The following is a 13078-nucleotide window of genomic DNA, read 5'->3' on the forward strand; positions in this document are numbered from 1 at the left end:
GTGAGAGTTAGTTTTAGGATTACGCTTTAGTGTAGGGTTAGGCATAGGGTGAGGGTGAGTGTCAGAGTTAGGTTTAGTGTGAGGATTAGGTTTATGATTATGGTTAGGGTGAGGGTGAGGGTGAGGGTTAGGGTGAGGGTGAGGGTGAGGTTGAGGATGAGGTTGAGGGTTAGGGTATGGTTGAGGGTTAGGTTTAGGGTTAATGATAGGGTGTGGGTTAGAGTTAGGATTAGGGTTAGGATGAAGATTAGGCTGAGGGTTAGATTTAGGGTTAGGATGACGGTTAGGGTTAGGGTTAGGGTGAGTCTGAGGGTTAGGGTTAGCATTAGGGTGAGGGTGAGGGTGAGGGTTAAGTTTAGGTTTAGGGTTAGGGTTAGGATTAGGGTGAGGGTGAGGTTTAGGGTTAGAGTTAGGTTTACGGTTAGGTTTACTGGGAATGTTAGGGTTAGGTTTAGTGTTACAGTTAGGGTTATGGTGAGGGTAGGTGTGAGGGTGAGGTTTAGGGCTAGGGTTAGGCTTAGGTTTCAGCTGAGGGTTAGGGTGAGGGTTAGGGTTAGGTTAAGGATTAGTGTTAAGATTAGAGTTAGGGTGAGGGTTATGTTTAGGGTTAGGCTAGTGTTAGGTTGAGGATTAGGGTTAGGATTAGGGTTAGGGTGAGGACAAGGGTTAGGGTGAGGGTGAGGGTGAGGATGAGGGTTAGGGTTATGGTGAGGGTGAGGGTTAGGGTTAGGGTGAGGGTTAGGGGTAGGATGAGTGTTAGGGTGAGCGTGAGGATTAGGATGAGGGTTAGGGTTACAATTATTGTTACTGTTATGGTTATGTTTACGTTTGCAGTGAGGGTGAGACTGAGGGTGAGGTTAGGGCTAGGATTAGTGTTAGAGTTAGGTTTAGGGTTAGGATTAGTGTTATTGTTAGGGTTAGGGTTAGAGTTACAGTGAGGGAGTGGGTGAGGGTACAGTTGAGGTTAGGCTTACGGTTAGGGTGAGGTGAGGGTTAGGGTTAGGATGAGTGTGAGGTTTATGATTAGAGTTAGTGTTAGTGGGAGGGTTAGGGTTAGGGTTAGTGTTAGGGTTAGGGATAGGGTGAGGGTTAAGTTGAGATTAAGGGTTATGGTTAGGGTTAGGGTTAGGATTAGGGTTAGGGTGATGGTGAGTGTGAGGTTTAGTTTTAGGGTTAGGCTTAGGCTTAGGTTAGGCTGAGGGTGAGGTTGGGTGTGAGGATTAGGGTTTGGGTGATGGTTAGGGTTAGGGTTAGGTTGAGGGTTAGGATGAGGGTTAGGGTTAGGATTAGGGTTAGGGTGAGGGCTAGGGTGATGTTGAGGGTTAGGTTTAGGTTTAGGCTTAGGCTTATTTTTAGTCTGAGGGTGAGGGTTAGGGTTAGTGTGATGGGTAGGGTTAAGTTTAGGGTGAGGTTTAGGATGAGGGTTAGGGTTAGGCTGAGTGTTACGGTGAAGGTGATGGTAAGCGTAAAGCTGAGGTTTAGGCTGTGGGTGAGGGTTAAGATAAGGGTAAGGGTTAGGGTTAAGGTTTGGGGTTAGGGTAAGGGTTACTGTTAGAATTAGGATTAGGGTGAGGGCTAGAGTGACGGTGAGGGCTAGGGTTAGGGTGAGGTTTAGGGTTTGGTTGAGGGTTAAGATTAATATGAGGGTTAATGTTAGGTTTAGGGTTAGTTTATGGGTGAGGGTAACTTTTAGGGAGAGCGTTAAGGTTAGCGTATTTTTATTAGGGTGAGTGTTAGAGTTAGGGTTAGGGTTATTGTTAGGGTTTGGGTTAGGGTTACCCTTACAGTGAATGTGAGGGTTAGTGTTAGAGTTAGGGTTAGTATTAGGGTTAGGGTGATGGTGAGTGTGTGGGTTAGGGTTATGTACAGGGTTAGGCTTATGGTTAGGCTAAGGTTGAGGTTGAGGGTGAAGGTTAGGGTTAGGGTGAGGGTTAGGTTTAGGGTTAGGTTGAGGGTGAGTGTATGGGTTAGGTTTAGGTTTAGGTTTAGGCTTAGGGTTAGGCTAAGGGTGAGGTTAAGGTTGAGAGTTAGGGTTAGGGTGAGGGTTAGGTTTAGGTTTAGATTGAGGGTTAGGATGTGGGTTAAGGTTAGGATTAGGGTTAGAGTGAGGGCTAGTGTTAGGGTGAGGGTTAGGGTTAGGGTTAGGGCGAGGTTTAGCGTTAGGGTTAGGTTTAGGGATAGGTTGAGGGATAGGGTTAGGGTTATGGTGAGGGTGAGGTTTAGGGTTAGGTTGAGGGGTTGGACTAGGGCTAGGTTGAGGGTGAGGGTTAGTGTTAGGGCTAGGGTGAGGGTTATCATGAGGGTTATGGTTAGGATTAGGGTTAGGATGAGGGCTAGGGTGAGGGTGAGGGTTAGGGTGAGGGTTACGCTGAGGTTTAGGGTTCGGGTTAGGTTTAGGGTTATGGTGAGGTTTAGGGTTAGGGTGAGGGTTAGGGTTCACGTTAGGTTTAGGGTTAGGATTAGGGTTAGGTTGAGGGTGAATGTGTGGGTTAGGGTTATGTATAGGGTTAGGCTTAGGGTTAGGCTAAGGGTGAGTTTGATGGTGAGGGTTAGGTTTAGGGTAAGGGTTAGATTTAGGGTTAGGTTGAGGGAGAGTGTGTGGCTTAGGATTAGTTTTAGGGTTAGGCTAAGGGTAAGGTTAAGGGTGAATGATAGGGTTACGGTGGGGGTTAGGTTTAAGGTTATGGTGAGGGTTAGGATGAGGGTTAAGGTTAGGATTAGGTTTAGTGTGAGGGCTAAGGTAAGGGTGATGTTCAGGGTTAGGGTTAGGGGGAGGGGGAGGGGGAGGTTCAGCGTTACAGTTACGGTTAGGATGAGGGATAGGATGAGGTTTAGGGTTAGGGTTACTGTTAGGGTTCGGGTTAGGGTGAGGGTTAAGTTTAGGGTGAGGGTTAGGTTTAGGGTTAGGATTAGGATTAGGGTTAGGGTGAGGGTGAGTGTGAGGGTTAGGGTTAGGGTTAGGCTTAGGGAAAGGCTGAGGGTGAGGGTGAGGGTGAGTGTGAGGGTTAGGGTTAGGGTTAGGCTTAGGGAAAGGCTGAGGGTGAGGGTGAGGGTGAGTGTTAGGGTGAGTGTGAGGGTGAGGTTTAGGGTTAGATTTAATGTTAATGTGAGGGTTAGGGTTAGGGTGAGCTTGAGGGTTAGTGTTAGATTGAGGATTAGTGTTAGGGTTAGTGTGAGGTTTATGGTGAGGATGAGGGTTATGGTTAGGGTGAGGGCTAGGTTGAAGTTGAGGATTAGTGTTAGGGTTAGGGTGAGGTTTAGGTTTAGGGTGATGGTTAGTGTTAGTGTTAGTGTTAGGGTTAGGATGTGGGTTAGGCTGAGGGTTAGTGTTAGGTATATGGTTAGGTTTAGGATTAGGGTTTGTGTGAGGGTGAGTGTGAGGGTTATGGTTAGGGTTAGGCTTAGGTTAGGCTGAGGTGAAGGTGAGGGTTAGGGTTAGAATGAGGGTTAGGGTTAGGGATAGGGTGAGGGTTAGGATGAGTGTTAGGTTTAGGATTAGGTTTAGCGTGAGGGCTAGCATGCTGGTGAGGGTTAGGGTTAGGGTTAGGGTGAGGTTTAGGTTTAGGATTAGGTTGAGATTTAAGATTAGGGCTAGGTATAGGGTAAGGGTTAGGGTTAGGTTGAGGGTTAGCATGAGGGTTAGGTTTAGGATTAGGGTTAGGATGAGGGCAAGGTTGAGGGTGAGGGGTAAGGTTGGGGTTATGGTGAGGTTTAGGTTTCGGGTTAGGTTTTGGGTTAGGGTGAGGGTTAGGTTTTGGTTTATGGTGAGGGTCAGTGTTAAGGTTTGGTTGAGGGTTAGAATTAGTTTTAGGGTTAGTGTGAGGGTTAGCGTTAGGATTATGATGAAGGTTAGGATGAGGGTTAGGGTTACAATTTGGATTAGGCTGAGGGCTAGGGTGAAGGGGAGTGTTAGTGTTAGGGTTAGGGTGAGGTTTAGGGTTAGGGGTAGGGGTAGGGTTAGGGTGAGATTTAGGGTTCGGGTTACGGTGAGGGTGAGGGTTAAGTTGGGGGTGAGGTTTTGGGTGAGGACTAAGGTGAGGTTGAGGGTTAGTGTTAGGGTTAGGGTTAGGGTGAGGGTTAGGTTGAGGATTAGGTTTAGGTTTAGGGTTAGGGTTAGGATTAGGATTAGGGTGAGGGTTAGTGTGAGGATTAGGGTTAGGTTTAGGCTTAGGCTTAGGTTAGGCTGAGGGTGAGGGTGGGGATGAGGATTAGGTTTAGAATGATGATTCCGGTTATGGTTAGGTTGAGATTTAGCATGAAGCTTACGGTTAGGATTAGGTTTAGGCTTGAAGGCTAGGATGAGTGTGAAGTTTAGGGTTAGGTTTAGGCTTAGGGTTAGGCTGAGGCTGAAGGTGAGGGTGAGCATTAGGGTTAGGGTGATGGTTAGGATTATGGTTAGGGTGAGGGTTAGGATGTGGGTTAGGATTAGGGTGAGGTTTAGAATGAGTGTGACAATAAAAGTAAAGGTGAGGGTTAGGCTGAGGGTGAGGGTTATGTTAAGGGTGAGGGTTCGGATTAGGGTTAGGGTGAGGGTGAGGGTTAGATTGAGGGTTAGTGTTTGGTTTAGTGTGAGGTTTAGAATGAGGATGAGGGTTAGGGTTTGGGTGAGGGCTAGGGTGAAGTTGAGGGTTAGGGTTAGGGTTACTGTTAGGGTTAGGGTTAGTGTGAGGTTTAGGGTGGGGGTGAGGCTTAGTGTTAGTGTTAGGATTAGGCTTAGGGTTAAGGTGAGGGTTAGTGTGAGGTTTACAGTTAGGGTGAGTGTTGAGGTTAGGGTTAGAGTGAAGGTTAGGGTGAGGGTTAGGCTTAGGCTTAGGGTTTGGGTATTGGCTTGGGTGAAGGTGAGGGTTAGGGTTAGGGTTATGGTGAGATTTTGGGTTAGTGTTAGGGTTAGGGTTGGTGTTAGGGTTAGGCTTAATGTTAGTCGGAGGGGGAGGGGGAGGGGGAGGGTTAGGGTTAGGGTTAGGATGAGGTTTAGGATTAGAGTTAGCATTAGGGTGAGGGTTAGTGTGAGAGTTAGGGTTAGGGTTAGTATTACGGTTAGGGTTAGGGTGAGGGTGAGTGTGAGGGTCAGGATTAGTCTTAGGCTTAGGCTTAGGCTTAGGCCGAGCAAGAGGATGAGGGTGAGGGTGAGGGTTAGGGTTAGGGTTTTAGGGTTAGGGTTATGCTTAGGATGAGGCAGATGTTTAGGGTTAGAGTTACGGTTATTGTGAGGGTTAGGGAGAGGGTTAGGGTTAGGGTTAGTGTTAGGGTTAATGTTAGTCTTATGGTGAGGGTGAGGGTTAAGTTGAGGTTTAGGGAAAGCTTAGGGTTAGGATTAGGTTTAGGATGAGGGTAAATGTGAGGGTTGGGTTAGGATTAGGTTTAGGGTTAGGGTGAGTATTAGGGTTAGTGTGAGGGTGAGGTTTAGGGTTAGAGTTAGGGTTAGAGGGAGGGTTAGGAGGAGGATTAGGGTTAGGGTGAGTGTTAGGTTGAGGTTTAGGGTTAGGTTTAGTGTTAGGTTTAGGATTAGGGTTAGGGTGAGTGTGAGTGTGAAGGTTAGGTTTAGGCTTAGGCTTAGGTTCAGGGTTAGGCTGAGGGTGATGGTGGAGGTGAGGATAATGGTTCAGGTGATGGTTAGGGTTATGATTAGTGTGAGGGTTAGGATGAGGGTGAGGTTGAGGGTGATTGTTAGGGTTTGGGTGATGTTTAGGGTGACGGTTAGGTTGAATGTTAGCCTGAGGTTTAGGGATGGGGTGAGGGTTAGGGTGAGGATGATGGTAAGGGTAAAGTTGAGGGTTAGGCTAAGTGTGAGGGTTAAGTTAAGGTTGAGGGTTAGGGTTAGGGTGAGGGTTAGGGTAAGGGTTAGGGTTAGGTGTTAGGGTGAGGGTGAGTGTTAGATTGTTTATGAGGGTTAGGGTTAGGGTGAGGGAAAGGTTTAGAATTAGGTTTAGGGTGAGGGCTAGGATGAGAGTGAGGGTTAGGTTTAGGGTTAGGGTGAGGTTAAGTGTTCGGGTGAGGTTTAGGGTTAGTGTTAGGGTTATTGTTATTGTTAGGTTTAGGTTTACGTTTAGGATGAGGGTGAGAGTGAAGTTTAGGGTTACATTTAGGCTTAGGTTGAGGGTTAGTGTGAGGGTTAGGTTTAGGGATAGGGTTAGGTTTAGGATTAAGTTTAGGTTGAGAGTGAGTGTGAGGGTTAAGGTTAGAGCTAGGCTTAGGTTTAGGGTTAGGGTTTGGTTTAGGGTGAGGGTGAGGTTTAGGTTTAGGGTTTGTGTTAGTATTAGGGTTAGGGTTAAAGTGATGGTTAGGGTTAGGGTTAGGTTTAGGCTTAGGCTTAGGTTTAGGCTGATGATGAGGGTGGAGATGAAGATTAGGTTTAAAGAGATGGTTAGTGTTATAGTTACCTTGAGGGTTAGGATGTGGTTTAGGGTTAGGATTAGGGTTAGGCTGAGGCGGAGGTTGAGGGTGAGGTTTAGGTTTAGGGTGATGGTTAGGGTTACGTTTAGGGTGAGGGTTAGCATGAGGGTTAGGGTTAGGGTGAGGGTGACGGTAAGGGTAAAGGTGAGGGTTAATGTTAGGGTGATGTTTATGGTAAGGGTGAGGATTAGGGTTAGGGTGAGGGTTAGGGTGAGGGTAGGGTTAGGGTTAGGGTGAGTGTGAGGGTTAGATTGAGGGTTAGGTTTATGTTGAGGGTTATGGTTAGGGTGAGGTTTAGGTTTAGGGTTAGGGTTATTGTCACGGTTATGTTTAGGGTTACGGTTACAGTGAGGGTGAGGGTGATGGTTAGGCTTAGGGTTAAGGTGAGGTTTAGGTTTAAAGTTAGGGTTAGAGTTAGTCTTAGTGTGAGGGTGTGGTTTAGGGTTAGAGTTAGAGTTAATGTTATGGTTAGGGTTAGGGTGAGTGTTAGAGTTCGGTAAGGCTTAGGCTTAGGCTTCTGCCGAGCTTGAGGGTGAGGGAAAGGGTTAGGTTGCGGTTTATGGATAGGGATAGGGTTAGGATTAGGGTTACGGTGAGGGTGAGGGTTAGGGTAAGGGTTAGGCTTAGGCTCTGGGTAACCTTTGGGTGAGTGTGAGTGTGAGGATTAGGGTTAAGGTGATGGTTAGGGTTAGGGTTAGTTTTATTGTTGGGTTAGGTTTAGAGTTAAGGTGAGGGTGAGGGTGTGGGTGAGGGTTAGGGTTAGGGTTAGGGTGAGGTTTAGGGTTAGGGTTAGAGATTGGGTTAGGTTGAGGGTGAGCTTTAGGGTTAGAGTTAGGGTTAGTGTTAGGGTTAGGCTTAGGGTTAGGCTTAGGGTTAGGCTGAGGGTGAGGGTGGGGATGAGGATTAGGGTTATGATTAGGGTTAGGGTGAAGTTTAGGTTTAGGGTGAGCGTTAGGTTTAGGGTTAGTTTTAGCCTTAGGGTATGGGTGAGGGTTAGGCTGAGGTTTAGGGATAGAGTTAGGGTTAGGATTAGGGTTAGGGTGACTGTGAATGTGAGGTTTAGGGTTACGGTTTGGCTTAGGCTTAGGGTTAGGATTAGGGTGAGGGTGAGAGTTAAGGTTAGGGTTAAGATGAAGTTTAGGTTAGAATACGTGTGAATGTTGGTGTTAGGGTTAGGGTTAGGGTTAGGGTTAGTGTTAGGGATAGGGGGAGGGTTAGGGTTAGGGTTAAGGTTAGGGTTAGTCTTAGGGTTAGGATTAGGGTGAGGGTTAGTTTGAGGTTCAGGTTTAGCGTTAGGATTAGGCTTATGAATAGTTTTAGACTGATGGTGAGGTTGATGGTGAGGGTTAGTTTTAGGGTGATGGTTAGGGTTAGGGTTAGAGTGAGGTTTAGGATGATGCTTAGAGTTAGGATTAGGATTAGGGTGAGGGCTAGGGTGAGGGTGAGGGTGAGGGTTAGGTTTAGGGTGATGGTTAGGGTTACGGTTAGCTTGAAATTTAGGATGAGGTTTAGGGACAGGGTGAGGGTTACGGTGAGGGTGATGGTAAAGTTAAAGTTGAGGGTTAGGCTGAGGGTGAGGGTTAAGATAAGGAAGAGTATTACAGTTAGGGTGAGGGTTAGGGCAAGGGTTTGGGTTAGGGATTAGGGTGAGGCTGAGGGTTAGATTTTGGATTAGGATTAGGGTTAGTGTGAGCTTTAGGTTGAGGATGAGTGTTAGGGTTATGTGAAGGTAAGGGTTAGAATTAGGGTTAGAGTGAGAGCTAGGGTGAGGGTGAGGGTTAGGGTTAGTGTTTGGGTTAGGGTGAGGTTTAGGCTTAGGGTGAGGTTTAGGGTTAGTGTGAGGGTTAGTGTTAGGGTTAGGGTTAGTGTTAGGGTGAGGGTTAGGGTTAGGGTGAGATTTATAGTTAGGGTGCGGGTTAGGGTTAGGTTTAGGGTGAGGTTCAGGGTTAAGATTAGGGTTAGAGTTAGGGTTAGGGTGAGGGTGAGGTTTATGGTTAGATTTAGGCTTAGGGTGAGGATTACAGTTAGGGTTCGGTTTAGAGTTAGTGTTAGGTTAGGTTTAGGGTGAGGGTTAGTATGAGTGTTAGGGTTAGAGTTAGGGTTAGGGTTAGGATTAGGGTAAGGTTGAGGGTGAGCGTGTGGGTTAGTGTTAGGTTTAGGTTTAGGCTTAGTGTTAGGCTGAGGGTGAGGTTGAGGGTGAGGTTTAAGGTTAGGGTGAGAGTTAGGATTAGGGTTAGGTTGAGGGTTAGGATGAGGAGTAGGGTTAGTATTAGTTTTAGGGTGGGCGCTAGCGTGAGGGTGAGGTATAGGGTTAGGGTTAGGGTGAGCTTTAGGTTTAGGATTAGGGTGAGGGTGAAGTTTAGTGTTAGAGTTAGTGTTAGGGTTAGGGTTAGTGTTAAGGTTAGGGTTAGGGTGAGTGTTAGGGTAAGGGTTAGGGTTATGGTTATGTTTAGGATTAGGATTAGGGTTAGGGTTAGGCTGAGGGTGATGTTTACGGTTAGAGTTAGTGTTACTGTGAGGGTTAGTGTTATGGTGAGGGTGTGTGTGAGGGTTAGAGTTAGGGTGATGCTTAAGGTTATGGTCAGGGTGAGGGTTAGGATGATGGTTAGGGTTAGTGTGAGGGTTAGCGTGAGGGTGATAGTAAGTGTAAAGTTGAGGGTTAGGCTGAGAATGAGGATTAAGTTAAATGTGAGGGTTAGGGTTAGAGTGAGGGTTAGAGTTAGGGTTAGGGTGAGGGTGTGGTTTAGATTGAGGATTAGTTTTAGGGTTAGTGTGAGGTTTAGGGTGAGGATGATAGTTAAGGTTGGGTGAGGGCTAGGGTGAGGGTGAGGGTTAGGTTTAGGGTTAGGGTGAGTGTTAGGTTTAGAGTGAGTGTTAGGGTTAGTGTGAGGGTTAGTGTTATGGTTAGGGTTAGTGTTAGGGTTTGGGTAAGTTTTAGGGTGAAGGTTAGGGTTACGGTTAGGTTTATGGTTAGAATGAGGGTTAGGTTTAAGTTTAGGGTTATTGTTGGGGTTGGGTTTAGGGATAGGATGAGGGTTAGGGTTAGGATTAGGATTAGGGTGAGGGCTAGGGTGAAGGTGAGTGTTAGGGTTAGGCTTAGGCTTAGGTTTAGGATGAGGCTGAGGGTGAGGTTGAGGGTTAGGGTTAGCGTGATTGTTAGGGTTACAGTTAGGCTGAGGGTTAGGATGAGGTTTTGGGTTAGGGTGAGGTTTAGGGTGAGGGTGACAGTAAGGGTAAATGTGAGGGTTAGGGTTATGGTGAGGATTAGGGTTAGGGTTAAGGTGAGGGTGAGGGTTAGACTTAGTATTTGTATTAGGGTTAGTGTGAGGTTTAGGGTGAGGATGAGGGGTAGGGTTAGGATGAGGCCTAGGGTGAGGGTGAGGGTTAGGGATAGGGTTAGGTTGAGGTTTAGGATTAAGGTGATGGTTAGGGTTAGTGTGAGGGTTAGCGTTAGGATTAGGGTAAGTATTAGGGTGAGGGTAAGTGTTAGGGTGACAGTTAGGGTTAGGGTGAGAGTTATAGCTAGGATTAGGATTAGTATTGGGGTTAGTGTTATATTTAGGTTTAGGGAGAGGGGGAGGGTTAGGGTTAGGGTTAGCGTGAGGTTTAGTTTTAGGGTTATGGTTAGAGTTAGGGTTAGGCTGAGGGTGAGGTTTAGGTTTAGATTTAGGGTTAGGGGAGGGTTAGGGTGAGGGTTAGTGTTAGAGTTAGGGTTAGTGTTAGGATTAGGGTTAGGGTGAGGGCGAGTGTGAGGGTTAGGGTTAGGGTTAGGCTTAGGCATAGGGTTAGGCAGAGGGTGAGGGTGAGGGTTAGGGTGAGGGTGAGGGTTAGGGTTAGTGTTTGGGTGAGGGTTAGAATGAGGTTTAGAGTTAGGATTAGGGTTAGGATTAGGGCAAGGGTGAGGGTGAGGTTTAGAGTTAGCATAATGGTGAGGTTAAGGATTAGGATTAGGTTTAGTGTTAGGGTGAGGGTCAGGGTTATAGTTATTGTGAGGATTAGGGTTAGGGTTAGTGTGAGGGTAAGGGTTAGGATTAGGGTTAGGGTTATTTTTAGTGTTCAGGTTAAGGTTAAGTTCACAGTGAGGGTGAGGCTGAGGGTGAGGTATAGGTTTAGGGTTAGGGTGTGGTTTAGGGTTAGGTTTAGGTTTAGGGTTGGGGTGAGGGCTTGGGTTTAGGTTAGGGTTACGGTAAGGGTGAGCGTTAGGGTTAGGGTTAGGGTTAGTGTTATTGTTAGGGTTAGGGTTAGAGTTACGGTGAGGGTGAGGGTGAGGGTGAGGTTTAGGTTTAGGGTGAGGGTGAGGTTTAGGGTTAGAGTTAGGTTCAGGGGGAGGGTTACGGTGAGGGTTAGGGTTAGGGTTAGTGTTAGGCTTAGGGTTAGGGTGAGGGTTAGGTTGTGGTTTAGGGTTGGGGTTAGGTTTAGGATTAGGGTTTTGGTGAGTGTGAGGGTGAGGGTTAGGGTTAGGCTTAGGCTTAGGCTTAGGCTTAGGGTGAGGGTGAGTGTGGGGATGAGGATTAGGTTTAGGTTGATGGTTAGGTTTAGGGTTAGGTTTAGGGTTAAGATTAGGGTTAGGGTTAGAATTAGGTTTAGGGTGAGGGCTAGGGTGAGGGTGAGGATTAGGGTTAGGGTTAGGCTTAGGGTTAGGGTAAGCGTTAGTGTTAGGGTGAGGGTAAGTGTTAGGGTGAGCGTTAGGTTTAGGGTTAAGGTTAGGGCTAGGGTTAGGGTGAGTGTTAGGGTTAGGGTGATGGTTAGGGTTAGTGTGAGGGATAGTGTTAGGGTTAGCGTTAGTGTTATGGTGAGGGTAAGTGTTAGGGTGAGGGTTAAGGTTAGGGTGAGGCTTATGGTTAGAATGAGGGTTAGGGTTAGGGTTAGGGTTATTGTTTGTGTTAGGGTTAGGGTTAGGATGAGGGTTAGGGTTAGGATTAGGGTGAGGGTGAGGGCTAGGGTGAGGGTGAGGGTTAGGGTTAGGCCTAGGCTTAGGCTTAGGTTAGGGCTGATGCTGAGCGTGAGGTTGAGGGTTAGGGTTAGCGTGATGGTTAGGTTATGGTTAGGCTGAGGGTTAGGATGAGGGTTAGGGTTAGGGTTAGGGATAGGTTGAGGGTGACAGTAACGTTAAAATTGAGGGTTAGGTTTAGCACTAGGGTTAGGGTGAGGGCTAGGGTTAGGGTGAGGGTTTGGGTTAGGGTTAGAGTTACGGTGAGGGTTAGTTTTAAGTTTAGGTTTAGGATTATTGTTCTTCTTAGGGTTAGGGTTAAGGTTAAGGTAAGGGTGAGAGTGAGGGTGAGGTTGAGGGTTAGGGTTAGGGTTAGGATGAGGTTTAGAGTTAGGTTAGTGTTAGGGTGAGGGTGAGGTTTAGGGTTATTGTTAGGGTTAGGGTTGGGTTAGTGTGAGTGTTAGGGTTAGGTTTAATGTTATGGTTTGGGTTATGGTGAGGGCTAGTGTGAGGGTGAGGGTTAGGGTTAGGGTTAGGCTTAGGCTTAGTGTTAAGCTGAGGGTGGGGGTGAGGGTTAGGGTTAGGCTTAGGCTTAGGGTTAGGCTGAGGGTGAGGGTGAGGGATAGGTTTTGGGTGAGGTTGAGGTTTAGGGTTAGGGTTAGCGTTAGGGTGCGGGTTAGTGTGAGGGTTAGGGTTAGGGTTAGTGTTACGGTTACAGTGAGGGTGAGGGTGACTGTGATGGTTAAGCGTAGCCTTAGGCTTAGGCTTATGCTTAGGCCGAGCTTGAGGGTGAAGGTGAGGGTAAGGTTTAGGGTGATTGTTAGGGTTTTAGGGTTAGGGTGAGGGTTAGGGTTAGGGTTAGGGTGAGGTTTAGTTTTAAGATTAGGGCTAGGGTCAGTGCTAGCGTGAGGGTGAGGGTTAGGGTTAGAGTTAGGGTGAGGTTTAGGGTTAGGGTTAAGGTGAGTGTTAGGGTGAGGATTACGGTGAGGGTGAGGGTTAGGGTTAGGGTGAGGGTTAGGGTTAGGGTGAGGGTGATGGTGAGGGTTAGATTAGGGTTAGGGTTAGTGTTATTGTTAGTGTTATGGTTAGTTTTAAGTTCACAGTGAGGGTGAGGCTGAGGTGAGGGTTAGGTTTAGGGTTAGGGTGAGGTTTAGATTAAGGTTAGGGTAAAGGTTAGGGTGAGGGTTTGCGTTAGGGTTAGGATTAAGGTGAGGGTGAGTGTTAGGGTTAAGGTGATGGTTAGTGTTATTGTTAGTGTTAGGGTTAGAGTTACGGCGAATGTGAGGGTGAGTGTGAGGGTTAGGGTTAGGGTGAGGTTTAGGGTTAGGGTTAGTTTTAGGTTGAGGGTGAGGGTGAGGTTTACGGTTAGATTTAGGGTGAGGGTGAGGTTTAGGGTTAGGGTTAGTGTTAGGGTTAGGGTTAGAGTGAGGGTTAGGATGAGGGTGAGGGTTAGGGTGAGGGTTAGAGTTAGGGTTAGGATTAGGATTAGGGTTAGTGTTAGGGTGAGTGTTTGGGTTAGGCTTAGGGTTAGGGTTAGGCTTAGCGTTAAGCTGAGGGTGAGGGTGAGGGTGAGGTTTAGGGTTAGGGTTTGGGTTAGGGTTAGCGTTTGAGTGAGAGTTAGGGTTAGGGTGAGAGGATGAGGATTAGGGTTAGGATAAGTGTTAGGGTTAGGGTTAGGGTGAGGATTAGGATGAGGTGATGTTTCGGATTAGGGTTAGGGTGAGGGTGAGGGTGAGTTTGAGGGTTAGGGTAAGG

This window comes from Dipodomys merriami, unplaced genomic scaffold, assembly GCF_024711535.1.
Source record: "Dipodomys merriami isolate MVZ:Mamm:240054 unplaced genomic scaffold, mDipMer1.0.p SCAF_23, whole genome shotgun sequence".
NCBI classification, from domain to species: Eukaryota; Metazoa; Chordata; class Mammalia; order Rodentia; family Heteromyidae; genus Dipodomys; species Dipodomys merriami.